Here is a 12,835-nt window from a genome sequence, read left to right as displayed (position 1 = left end):
TTCATAGTTTGGTTTTTTCCTATCAACAATTTCATTAGATCGATTGAGGTGAGTATGTGCAATAATTTGATGGATTATTCCATTTTCCAAATATATTCTGCAAAAGAAGATCCATATTCTCGACATCTACCATTTCTAATCATGACAATCTTTTTATCCAACTGATTTTTCAACTTCAGTTTTATATTGCCTAGATCATGTTTCCATTGTTTCATCCTTACCATTAAGCAAATAGATATAACAGTATCTAGTGCAATTGTCAAAAATTTATGAAACACTTTTTCTCACCACTAGATGATGTTGACTTAATATCACAAATGTCAGTGTGAATCAATTCTAAGGGATTAAAATTTCTTTCAACAAATTTATAAGTATACTTAACATACTTAGATTCAACACAAACTTGACATTTTATTTATTACACTTAAAGTTAGGCAAAAATTTTACGTTGATCAGTTTTCACAAGTTTTTTTTTAATTGACATGTCTCAAGCGTTCATGTCACAAACAGTTTGATTCAAGCAAGTAAGAACAAACAGAAATACTGAGTTTGAAAAGACGTTTCGTGAGGTAACTTTTTCCCACAAATATTTTGTTCTTTACTTTTTATAACTTTGTCATATAAAGACATCATTTAGAATCAACACCATGCCAAATGTCCTTTTCAGAAGGACATTTCCATAGCATTCAATTTGGTTGTTATAGAATTACCCATGACCATAGTCTCATCGGTCCAATAAGGGCAATATGACCCAAATGTTTGTTTTACAACACAAACATGAAAAATACTTTTCACCAATGTTCATGTCTATACAAATAAATTTATTTTATTAGACATATCTTTTCATGAAAATTCACAATATTTTAAGTGACATTTTTTCATCAAAGAACACAATTCTTTTGAACGAGTGATATACTTTTGTGGTTTTATACTAGTCATATCATACACTAGTAACGAGAGACTCAACGACCACAATATCAAATATACTCCAATAATATTGTGGGTCTAACATAATACAAAAATGTCATTAAATTTCATATCTTGTACTTTCAAATTTAAATTAGCTAGTAAGTCTAATTTTGTCTTTATCATAATTAAAGAACNCCCCCCCCCCCCCCCCCCCCACATTTTAAATACGTTCTCAAAAATATTATTCAAGTATTTGAAATTATTTTCCACATATTTTTCTCACCATCAAAATACACATTGGCAACACAAAGCCTTCTTTTGGAGATTTAATCCATAGAAACACCCATTGCAGGCACAAAAATCACTAATTTCATGTCACTGGTGTTTTTTCCCTTTCTGTCACAATTAGACGAGACCACTTAGTATTTAGAATACTAACAATAAAGATTCAATCTTTTTACAACTTGTTTCTAGTTTAACAATGAAGTTTTTATATTCTTCTAATTGTTAACCGAATGAACCTTGAATTCTGATGAAGTTTTTATATTCTTCGAATCAGTTTCACATTCAGACAGAGTAGTAAACCAAAAATGTTTTAATTTCTAGAAACCTCAAATACAACACTGTTTCTAGCTAACAATGAATATTTTATATTTTTCAAATCATTTAGCCTTAATATTCCTGAAGAAGATTTTGTACTCTTCAAGTCATAATATTCATTCAAACAGAGTATTTAACAAATTGGTGAAGTTTCTATATTCTTCAATCCAATACACAATCTGATTTGTTCGGTGAAGTTCTTATATTCTTCAAACTAAAGGAGTAAAACAAATCAGAAGATTTTAGTCTCCAAAAGTCGGACACAATCAAATTTCACATGGAATAGAAAACTACAAAAGATTTTTTTCTCCTCTAAACAGAATACATATTAATATTAATAAAGATATATTCTGAGATCATCACATAATATAACCATCTATCCTAACATTTATGAAATAAATCTCATAACTTATAAACGATAGAAAAATAATAATCAAGGGAAATAAAGATAGAACCTGGTTTTTCTTCATGCTTGTTAATTAGTAGAGGTTTGTTACCTCTTAGGATTGACAAGGTAAGACCTAGCCTCCCTTGTTTGTACTTATTTCTATTGAGATTTTTATTTAAAATAGAATAAAAATAGAACCTGATGTTTACTCCCATTGAATCATATTCTATCTATCAGCAATGATTCCATGCAAGTCATTTTTCTTGCTAATTTTTTCTTTCTTTCCAGTTTCCATCATATTCCAATTTTCCTTAGAATACATTGAATTTCAACGAGAAATCAAACTCATGTTCAAATATTGTAAGGAGACAACATTTGTTCATTTACTTCTTCTCATAGTTATATAAACCCAAAAATATAGGGAAAATAATTAAAGTGCACATCTTAGCCTTTATGCACAAAATAACTTTTCTCATTGAAAATAAAACTGAAGGGGTGCAATGCTTGAATGCACCTGGGAAGAAAATAAAGATAATTTTACCCATTCAAGGAAAACTTACTACAGAAAATATACTCGAACTATTAAAGTAGTACTAATTAATCTCAAATCTCTTTTATCATATGATAAAATAATTCTCTTTTTCTTCTTCTTTTTCTCAACAAAAAGAACACAGAAAATAAAAGTAATAATTTCCTTACCACAGAAAATACCAACAATATTAAGTTTCTTAAGCTTGTTATCTCCTAAATTAAGATTAGCAAACCAGAAATAATAAAAGATGAAAAGAAAAAGAAAAGAACTATCCAAGTCCACGAAACCCACTGTGTGTCCTTAAGAAATATAATCCCCTCAATTACCCGAAGTTGTACATTAATTACTCTCAAGATAAAACAGATTAACCATTAAAGAAGTACAGTACCTCAAATTTTGATAATTTCAACGAACTCAAAATGGCAGCAACGAATCACACATACAGACACGATCGATTGATTTTGTTTTGTAAGAAAATGTATGCAGAAGAAGGGAAGAATTCAATGCAGAAAAATGAGAGGAAGTCTCTCTATTTATAGCCAACAAAGGGTAAAGGTCACGACTCTTTGGAAAAAAAAAACAACCTTTCAGAAACGTCACAATCCTTTGAAAAAAGCACAACTTCAAACGGTCACAACCCTTTAGAAAAGACACAACCTTTCATAAAGGTCATAACCTTTTGGCAAAGTCACAACCCTTCAAGAGAGTCACGACCCTTCATTTCTTATTCACACCTTTAAAACCCAACAGCAGCAACGTACAGACTGGCATTACAGCATATTGGTGGACTCATAAGAAGCAAAAGGGTAGCATAACTCATAAGAAAATACAAAAGGGTGAAACCATTCAATTCAGGAGCCACAAACATTAAGGACTGAGTGAATGTTTTATTGCTCCAGCTACAAACTCTGCATACCCTGTTAAAGAAAAACTCAATGACTTAATAGATCAAAAAATATAGTTATAGTTGTCCAGACTCCAGAATATTTAGAGCTACAAAACTTACATAAACCAACGATCCCACAAAGTTATGATCTTTCCCTTTTTGGTGCCAAATTTTTAGCTCCAGGAATACACATTTTAGTTTAAAATCACAACCAACACCATACCCAATGTGATCTCACAGATACGGGTCTGCGGTAAGTAGAGTGTGTGCAAATCTTATTACCCTTACCTAGAGGTAGATGCACTGTTTCCAAAAGATCCTTGGCTCAAGAAACGCATATCAAAGCAGTTCAAAATACAGAAGTAAAGCAGACATAACAAATAATACATATTTTAATTTACGGCCAATAAATAATTACAACTGTTTTTTTTCTTTTTATATAGATATTTATAACTTTGTGTGAGAACTGCCTTAAAAATGTCCATTTACCATTCAACAAAAATCACAGTTGAAAATGGATAAAAACCTTAGGTCCTAGCTTAAGTAACTAGTTCCTAAACCTTGCTTTGAAAAACATCAACAAAACCATTAACTTTGCAGATGTAGTCATCAGTTAGAGCTGATAAATGGGCATTTTGAGTTGAATTTGAACAAATTACAATGGGACTATAACCTTGACATTTTCTCTCCTATTAATTGAAATTGATTTTATCCCTTTCATATCAAAATGACAAAAAAGATGAATCAATTTTATGATGTACTAAAAAAAAGGAAAGAAAGAAAATATAATCTGTTCCTGGAAGAGAGGATGATCTTTTAAGTATCTCTTCATCATGAGATGTATCGAATTTCAACACCATTTTCTGTAAGAAAACCCAAATGACGTCACGAGGGTTAAAGATAACAGTGAAAACAGTTCATAAAGTTTAAAGCCGTTATTTCTGATTCATCAAAATCATGCAGAATAAAGCTTTTCTCAGTAGTGTACCTTGATGATGACGAGCTTGAAATTAGTATTTTGATTATATTCGACTTGTGTTTCTTGTATATCCTTGGCTGACTTAACAACAGACTTGTTGCAGATGTGTACCTCAATGTACTTGAGAGAAAGGATGTTCATGAAACAAGAAGGGATCTCCATAAGATTTTGACATCCAAGCGAAACCAATTGTTCAAGGTTAGGAAAGGCATCATCAGCTACAATCCATTTCATCATGGACACATATTCTAGTTTCAAGATTTTGAGTTTAGGGAACTTGCCACTGCTCACTTTCCATTCCCCATGATCACCAAATTCAACGCGGTACAGTTCGAGTACCTCAAGGTGCTTGAGATGATCAGCAGTTTCTGATAAGTACTGACAATTCAAGTAAAAGCCAGAGAATTCCAGGTATTTGAGATTTGGTGCAGAGATGCAAAAGGGGACGGTTTCAAAGGCTTTTGATAAATGAAGCTATAGTATTTCAAGCCGTATTGGAAAATTCAACGCATGGTACTGATGGGGGTATTCTATGCACTCGACTTTACATGTCAGTTTTCGAAGATTAGGTGTTTTTCTCAGCATCAATTCTACATCCTCAACATGAGCACAATATGGATTGGAAAGGGTTTCCAAATCATCAAGTTTTGGAGAGTTCTTATGTAATGCTTTTTTATTTTCAGGGCTGAAGTTAGGAATATACAGATATATCAATTTAACCATATCCCAAACTGTACTAGGTAGTAATAGCGTCTTATATGTCGCAGCTGATCTACGCTTTAATATAAGAGTTTCAAGGTTCCAAAGATTGGATATGCTTGAAGGAATTGAATTCTGATCAATGAGCGCAGAGAAATACCTCAAGTAAGGGAGCTCAGTCGGAAAAAAATCAATAACAATCTGGTGTTCCAAATCCAATACTTTTAGAAACTTGAAATTTAATAAAATGTGTGAAACTGCAAAAGCATGAGAGGATAAGGGACGACAGGCAAAGTATGGGTCATAACTCTTAAAAAGTACAGTACCAACAAGTGAGCAAGATGCACTCCATTCTACAAGATTATCCATTTCAGTGAAGGCTAAGTGAGCATGCTGCTTGTGAGAGTAAACAGCTTTGGTACTCTGATCCCTGTGAATATATCAATTAGAAAAATCATATCATTAATTTTCAAATATAGCTTGAAATATTTGATTGATTGAAAGTAGCATTACTTATCATATTACCGTTTTATCCATAGTAATACATCATGAAGGTGACATGCTGTGACCTTACCATCTGAATAGTCCCTCTAAGTAACCTTCTGCTATATCCTCCAAGCTCCTGCCTTCACTACTTTTTATAAATGCTTCTGATATCCATAACCTTATTAACCTTGAAATGTCAATCACTCTATCCTCTAAAAATGCTCCAAAATAAAGGAAGTTGTTCCCAACATTCTACTTCCTTTTCCATCTCTGACAGAATACCAGCCACCAAAACAATTGAAAGAGGGAGTTGTCCACACATTTTTGCTATTCTTAGCCCAACTTTTTTTAGGAGAGGGGAACAGCTTTCTTCACCAAACACTTTCTTTTCAAGCAACTTCCAACTTTCATCTTCGTCAAACATACGAAGATGAAGGGGATCACTATGAACACTAGAATATTTGGCAACTTCATGATGTCTTGTCGTTAGAATGATTCTGCTTCTGTTATTGGCATCTGGAAAACAACCTCTTAAATCATCCCAAACACTATTTTCCCACACATCATCAACAAGGATAAGCTACCTTCCGGGCAATAAAGTTTTGCGAAGCATATCAGCTAATTCATTGGCACAAAGTTCTCTACGCGCAGAATCCTCACCAACAGCATCACATAGCAAGGCCAATAACAAGTCCTTATATGAATATACTTGAGACACACAACATTGTGCACAAATATCAAAGTGAGAGACAACTGACCTGTCAGAATAGAGTCTGTTGGCCAAAGTCGTTTTACCTAGATCTGGCATGCCATGAATTGAAATGACATCTTGCCCTTTGGTTCCATTCATATGCTTTCCTAATTATCTGTGTAGCACAATCTTCATTCAGTGTCTTGAGCTTATTTTGTGGCTCTTCTACGACAACCTTCAGGAAAGGTTGCAAGCTCTCAAATTCCGTTTGAATAACTTGAAGTTGATTCTTGAGGAAAGCCAGTGAATCTGAATAACGGCCTTGGGAATCATTCAGATTTTTCAATAGAAAATCGACATAGCCTAGTCCATGAATCCTTGGCAAGTTACAATGAAATGCCTTTTGCATGACAAGGTAGACCATCGCCTTGATAGGCTCAATGTTTCTTGGAAGATCAAAACCAAGTGCTCGGTTCATATCATCCAATACTGTGTCTTCCTTCTCCCCCTTAATATCATATAATGAGTAAATAAGAAGTCCGGCATCAAGAATAACAGAATCCATATCTTGAAGATGAAATTCCAGATCTAGTATTGGCAGATGAATGAGATTGTCTCTTAGATGGCAGAGCATCTCCTGAAGGTTAGCCATTTGATCACTCAAACCAACCGTCAGACTATGTGTTGGAATCTCCACAGTGCTACTCTCAGCTGCATGCTTCTTTTGTGCTTGTGGTATGGTTGACTTCAAAGCTTGCAGGACATAAATATTGTACAACCACCCTTTGGAGGGTCTGATTCTTGACACAATCGGCGGGCTCTAGCTTTCCTTGTCTCTGGCATGTCACCACGTACCTCCATCTTCTTTTTCTCATTTGCTACGATCAAGACGGTTGATGATCATTGCGGACTATGGTTGCCCGGAAATCTCTTCCAAATCTTCTTTAAAAATAACTCCGCTTACCATGATATCCATCACCAGCATTTCTTTGTGACGTGGGATAGGATATTTGGTACTTACATGCCATATGAACTTGAGAGGAGACCGGAAGTAGGTTTTGAAGCTAAGCCTGTTAAATATTGCAAGGAACATTGACGATACTGTTAGTACATGTTTGTCATAGAGTATGTACCACTGCAATTTTTGTCTTCTTCAAATGCTTAGTTACTCATTTAATTTGTATAGAGTATAGAGTGAAAGGATTCTGCATATATTGTTGTATAACTGGTGTTGGTTTCGAGGTTTGAGAAAGAAATAGGGTCGAATAATAGTTTCCTTTTTAAACATTGTCTCAGATCTGATATCTGGTATATTCAACTGCAGGCAGAGATAAAAGATTACTGAAATACATTGTGTGCCTTGAATTCTTTAGGTCCAAAGCATATGGACATGTATTGTGACTTTCTCATTGTTCTTTTTTGTGGGCTGTTATTGATGGTGTTGAGCTCACCTCGACCATTTTACTGAGTACCTGCTTCTTCCAACCAAAGAGGTATCAGGTATCTCTGTTTAGCGGTACTTAGATAGATGGGAAGAAATCTCTTAATATTTTTCGCTTTTGTTGTTTTCACCTTTGTTTATTGATTGACCACTATGCCATACTCTCGGCTCATTTCTCTAACATGTAGCAGAGTGGCATCACAACATTTTGGTGAACTCATAAGAAAATAGAGAAGGGTGAAACCATTCACTTCAGGATCCGTAAAATCTAATGACTTACCTCAAACCTGAAGGACTTAAATGAAAAATTTGTTCAAATAGTTACATTGTGAGATATACTTAGTTTACAATGAATGCAACAGCCGTTGGACGTTTTACAGAATCTTTATTAAACGAAATAACTCATAAAGAAATTACATGTGATATTCCAAATTGCTCCAGCTACAAACTTTGGATACCTTGTTAAAGAATAACTCAATGGGCATATTTTGAGTTGAATTTGAACTGATTACGATGGGTTGAACTAACAAATCAACATATTTACTGATCCATCAAAACTTTACTACAGTTAATGTTTGTGTGTGTGTCATGAAATGGTATTAGAGTAAGCAAAATGAGTATAGCACATTTGTGTTAACAAGTTGGGACTACAACCCTGTCATTATTTGGAAATCCATCATGGTTGAGTTTACCAGAGCTCAGCATTTTGTTAGAGCATGCCACGCTTTCTCAGTTTCTCCACAACTAATTGAACTTCATCAGCATCCACATCTCCGGTCACAGTAAGTATCTTCTCTTTCATATCAGTTGAAATCGACTCTATCCCTTTCATATCGAAAAGACAAAAGATGAATCTATCTATTTGGTGTACTCAGAAAAAAGGAACGAAAGAAAAATAAATAAATAGTACCTGGAAGAAAAAAATAATCTTTCAAATGCCTTGGGTATGTCTTCATCACGAGATAAATTTAATTCAAACGTCTTTTTCTGTAAGAAAACCAAGAGAAAAACCCAAATGTAAAACGAGGCCACGAGGTAAAGATAACAGAGAAAAAAGTTAATAAAATTTAGGCCATTTCTGATTCATCAAAATCATGCAGAATTAAGCTTTTTTCAAAAGTGTACCTCGATGAGAACGAGCTTGAAATTAGTATTTTGATAATCTTCGACTTGTGTTTCTTGTATATTCATGGCTGACTTGACAACCGACTCATTGCAGTTTTCTACCTCGATGTACTGCAGAGAAAGGATGTCCATGAAACAAGAAGGAATCTCCATAAGATCTCGACATTCACACAAAACCAATTGTTCAATGTTAGGAAAGGCATCATCGGCTACAATCCATTTCATCAAGGACAAACATTCTAGTTTCAAGATTTTGAGTTGAGGGAACATGCCATTGCTCACTTTCCATACCCTATGATCACCAAATTCAACACTGTACAGTTTGAGTACCTCAAGGTTCTTCAGATGATCAGCAGTTTCTGATAAGTACTGAGAATCCAGGTAAAAGCCAGCGAGTTTCAAGCATTTGAGATTTGGTTCAGAGATGCAAAAGGGGATGTTTTTAAAGGCTTTTGATCGATAAAGCTTTAGTATTTCAAGCCTTATTGGAAAATTAAAAAGATGGTGCTGATGGGGGTATTCTAAGCACTGGACTTCACATACCAGTTTTCGAAGATTAGGTGTTTTTCTCAGCATCAAATCTGCATCCTCAACATGAGAGAAATATGGAGAGGAAAGGGTTTCCAAATCATAAAGTTTTGCAGAGTTCTTCAGTAATGCTTCTTCATTTTCTGGGCTGAAGTTAGGAATATGCAGATGTCTCAATTTAACCATATCCCAAATTGTACTAGGTAGTAATAGCGTGTTATCTCTCCCAACTGATGTACGCTTTAATATAAGAGTTTCAAGGTTCCAAAGATTGGATATGCTTGAAGGAATTGAATTCTGTTCAATGTGTGCAGAAAAATACTTCAAGTAAACAAGCTCAGTTGGAATAAAATCAATAAAAACCCGGTGTTCCAAATCTAACACTTTTAGAAACTTGAAATTTGGTAAAATGCGTGAAATTGCAAAAGCATGTACTGAGGATAAGCCATGAAAGGAAAAGTATGGCTCATATTTATTGGAAAGTACTACCGAGCCAACAAATGAGCAAGACGCACTCCATTTCAGTGAAGGCCAAGTGAGAATGCTGCTTGTGAGAGTAAACACAGGAAGAAGTTATGGTAGTCTGATCCCTGTGAATATATCAATTAGCAAAATCATATCATTAATTTTCAGATATAACTTGAAATACTTGATTGATTGAAAGTACCATTACTTATCATATTACCGTTTTATCCATAGTAGAAAATTCTCCTCAGCTGCTCTTTCCTTGCAGAAGTCTAGTAATACATCATGAAGGCGACATGCTTTGACCTTGCCATCTGAAATGGCCCTCTGAGTAACCATTACTAGATTTCTTCCAATAAGATTCTCCAAGTAACCTTCTGCTATATCCTCCAAGCTCCTGCCTTCACTACTTTTTATAAATGCTTCTGATATCCATAACCTTATTAACCTTGAAATGTCAATCACTCTATCCTCTAAAAATGCTCCAAAATAAAGGAAGCAAGACTTAAGATGACAGGGTAAAACATGATAGCTTTGGTCTACAATGGCTCTTGAGTCATTGTGAATGTGGGTACCCAAATTGTTGGCCCACTTGTTCCCAACATTCTACTTCCTTTTCCATCTCTGACAGAATACCAGCCACCAAAACAATTGAAAGAGGTAGTTGTCCACACATTTTTGCTATTCTTAGCCCAACATTTTTTAGGAGAGGGAAACAGCTTTGTTCACCAAACACTTTCTTTTTAAGCAACTTCCAACTTTCATCTTTGTCAAACATACGAAGATGAAGGGGATCACTATGAACACTAGAATATTTGGCAACTTCATGATGTCTTGTTGTTAGAATGATTCTTCTTCTGTTATTGGCATTTGGAAAACAATCTCTTAAATCATCCCNAATTGTTGGCCACTTGTTCCCAACATTCTACTTCCTTTTCCATCTCTGACAGAATACCAGCCACCAAAACAATTGAAAGAGGTAGTTGTCCACACAGTTTTGCTATTCTTAGCCCAATATTTTTTAGGAGAGGGGAACAGCTTTGTTCACCAAACACTTTCTTTTCAAGCAACTTCCAACTTTCATCTTCGTCAAACATACAAAGATTCTGCTTCTGTTATTGGCATCTGGAAAACAACCTCTTAAATCATCCCAAACACTATTTTTCCACACGTCATCAACAAGGATAAGGTACCTTCGGGGCAATAAAGTTTTGCGAAGCATATCAGCTAATTCATTGGCATGAAGTTCTCTACGCACAGAACCCTCACCAATAGCATCACGTAACAAGGCCAATAACAAGTCCTTATAAGAATATACTTGAGACACACAACATTGTGCACAAATATCAAATTGAGAAACAACTGACCTGTCAGAATAGAGTCTGTTGGCTAAAGTCGTCTTACCTAAACCTGGCATGCCATGAATTGAAATGACATCTTTCCCTTTGGTTCCATTCAGTAGTTTTTTTCTTAAATTTTCTATGACATCCTCAAACCCAACAATCTCTTCATTCATCCTTGGAGTCCTTGCCAATTGTGGTGATGTACGAGCAATGACACTCTTCATTGTATCCTCACCTGTGTTCTTTTCCTGAATCTTTGCTTTGATACAAGTAATCTCCTCTATGATATCCAGGAGCCAACACTCGAGGCACCAATGAGGAGTTTCTTTGTTAATACAAGCATCAACTACATATTCCACCTCATATGCTTTCTTAATTATCTGTGTAGCACAATCTTCATTCAGTGTCTTGAGCTTATTGTGCGGCTCTTCTGCGACAACCTTCAGGAAAGGTTGCAAGCTCTCAAATTCCGTTTGAATTACTTGAAGTTGATTCTTGAGGAAAGCCAGTGAATCTGAATAACGGCCTTGGAAATCATTCAGATTTTTCAATAGAAAATCGACATAGCCTAGTCCATGAATCCTTGGCAAGTTGCAATGAACTGCCTTTTGCATGACAAGGTAGACCATCGCCTTGATAGGCTCAATGTTTCTTGGAAGATCAAAACCAAGTACTCGGTTCATATCATCCAATACTGTGTCTTCCATCTGCCCCTTGATATCATATAATGAGTAAATAAGAAGTCCGGCATCAAGAATAACAGAATCCATATCTTGAAGATGAAATTCCAGATCTAGTATTGGCAGATGAATGAGATTGTCTCTTAGAAGGCAGTATAAAGACTGGGTATAAGTTAAAAGACAATAATTTATTAATGAAGACAGAAAGTTGCTTAAATAGAATTACAGCGGAAAGACTCCTAAACGAACTGAAGTAACAAAACCTAACTAGACAATAACTGCTGAAACTTAATCCTAAATAAACAGGGATAGGGACTGCTCAAACTTAATACGACTAAATAACTAAGCTGACTCGTGATGTTCCAATACGCCCCCTCAAGTTAGGCGATGGGTCACTAAGCTTAACTTGAAAAGATTATTCTCAAATGCAGGTTTAGGCAGTGCCTTGGTGAGAGTGTCGGCTATTTGATTGGCATCATGAACATGAACAACACGAACCCGTTTGGTGTCGACATGATGGCGAACAAAGTGAAAGTCCACGGCAGCATGCTTCACACGACTATGGAGGACAGGATTCTTGCTTAGGAATGTGGCTCCAAGATTGTCACAATATATTGTGGGCAACTGATGGACTGGGAATCGCAGCTCATTTAGAAGGTTGGTGACCCACTAGGTTTCAGAAAAAGCATTAGCTACTGCCCTATACTCAGACTCAGTGGAAGAGCGTGAGACAGTATTTTGCTTCTTTGAAGACCAGCTAATCGGATTGTGACCAAGGAACAGAATATAGCCAGATGTAGAAACTCTGTCAGTGATGTCTCCACCCCAATCTGCATCAGAGTACACATGTAGATTGAAGTCATCAATGGGAATAACCCATAGGCCGAGATGAATGGTACCACGTAGGTATCGAAGGATGTGCTTCACAGCTTTCCAGTGAAGGTCTGATGGTGCTTGCATGAATTGAGACAGCTTATTGACTGCATAGGCTATGTCCGGTCTGGTGAAAGATAGGTATTGATGTCTGCCCAAGACTCGACGATAACGTGTGGCATCAGTCAGGTGAGTACCATCAGATAAGAC

General features: G+C 35.6%; 1 long non-coding RNA gene and 2 pseudogenes across 1 annotated transcript in view; 1 reads left to right on the top strand and 2 right to left on the bottom strand.

Moving 5' to 3' along the window:
• Positions 1-6,702, top strand: part of LOC125861690 (uncharacterized) — a 67,041-nt gene extending 60,339 nt beyond the window's left edge. Inside the window, exon 3 of the long non-coding RNA XR_007445971.1 lies at positions 6,586-6,702. This is a non-coding gene — a long non-coding RNA (uncharacterized LOC125861690). The remainder of the gene's footprint in view (positions 1-6,585) is intronic.
• LOC125861688 (putative late blight resistance protein homolog R1A-10) overlaps positions 1-6,921 on the bottom strand; it is a 27,864-nt pseudogene extending 20,943 nt beyond the window's left edge.
• Positions 6,922-8,325: 1,404 nt separating this feature from the next.
• On the bottom strand, positions 8,326-12,712 carry LOC125861427 (late blight resistance protein R1-A-like; annotated as a pseudogene).
• Positions 12,713-12,835: the final 123 nt, after the last annotated feature.

This window comes from Solanum stenotomum, chromosome 4 (assembly GCF_019186545.1).
Source record: "Solanum stenotomum isolate F172 chromosome 4, ASM1918654v1, whole genome shotgun sequence".
Taxonomy (NCBI): domain Eukaryota; kingdom Viridiplantae; phylum Streptophyta; class Magnoliopsida; order Solanales; family Solanaceae; genus Solanum; species Solanum stenotomum.
Note: the sequence above shows the minus strand (reverse complement) of the source record. Positions and strands in the feature narration are given on the sequence as shown.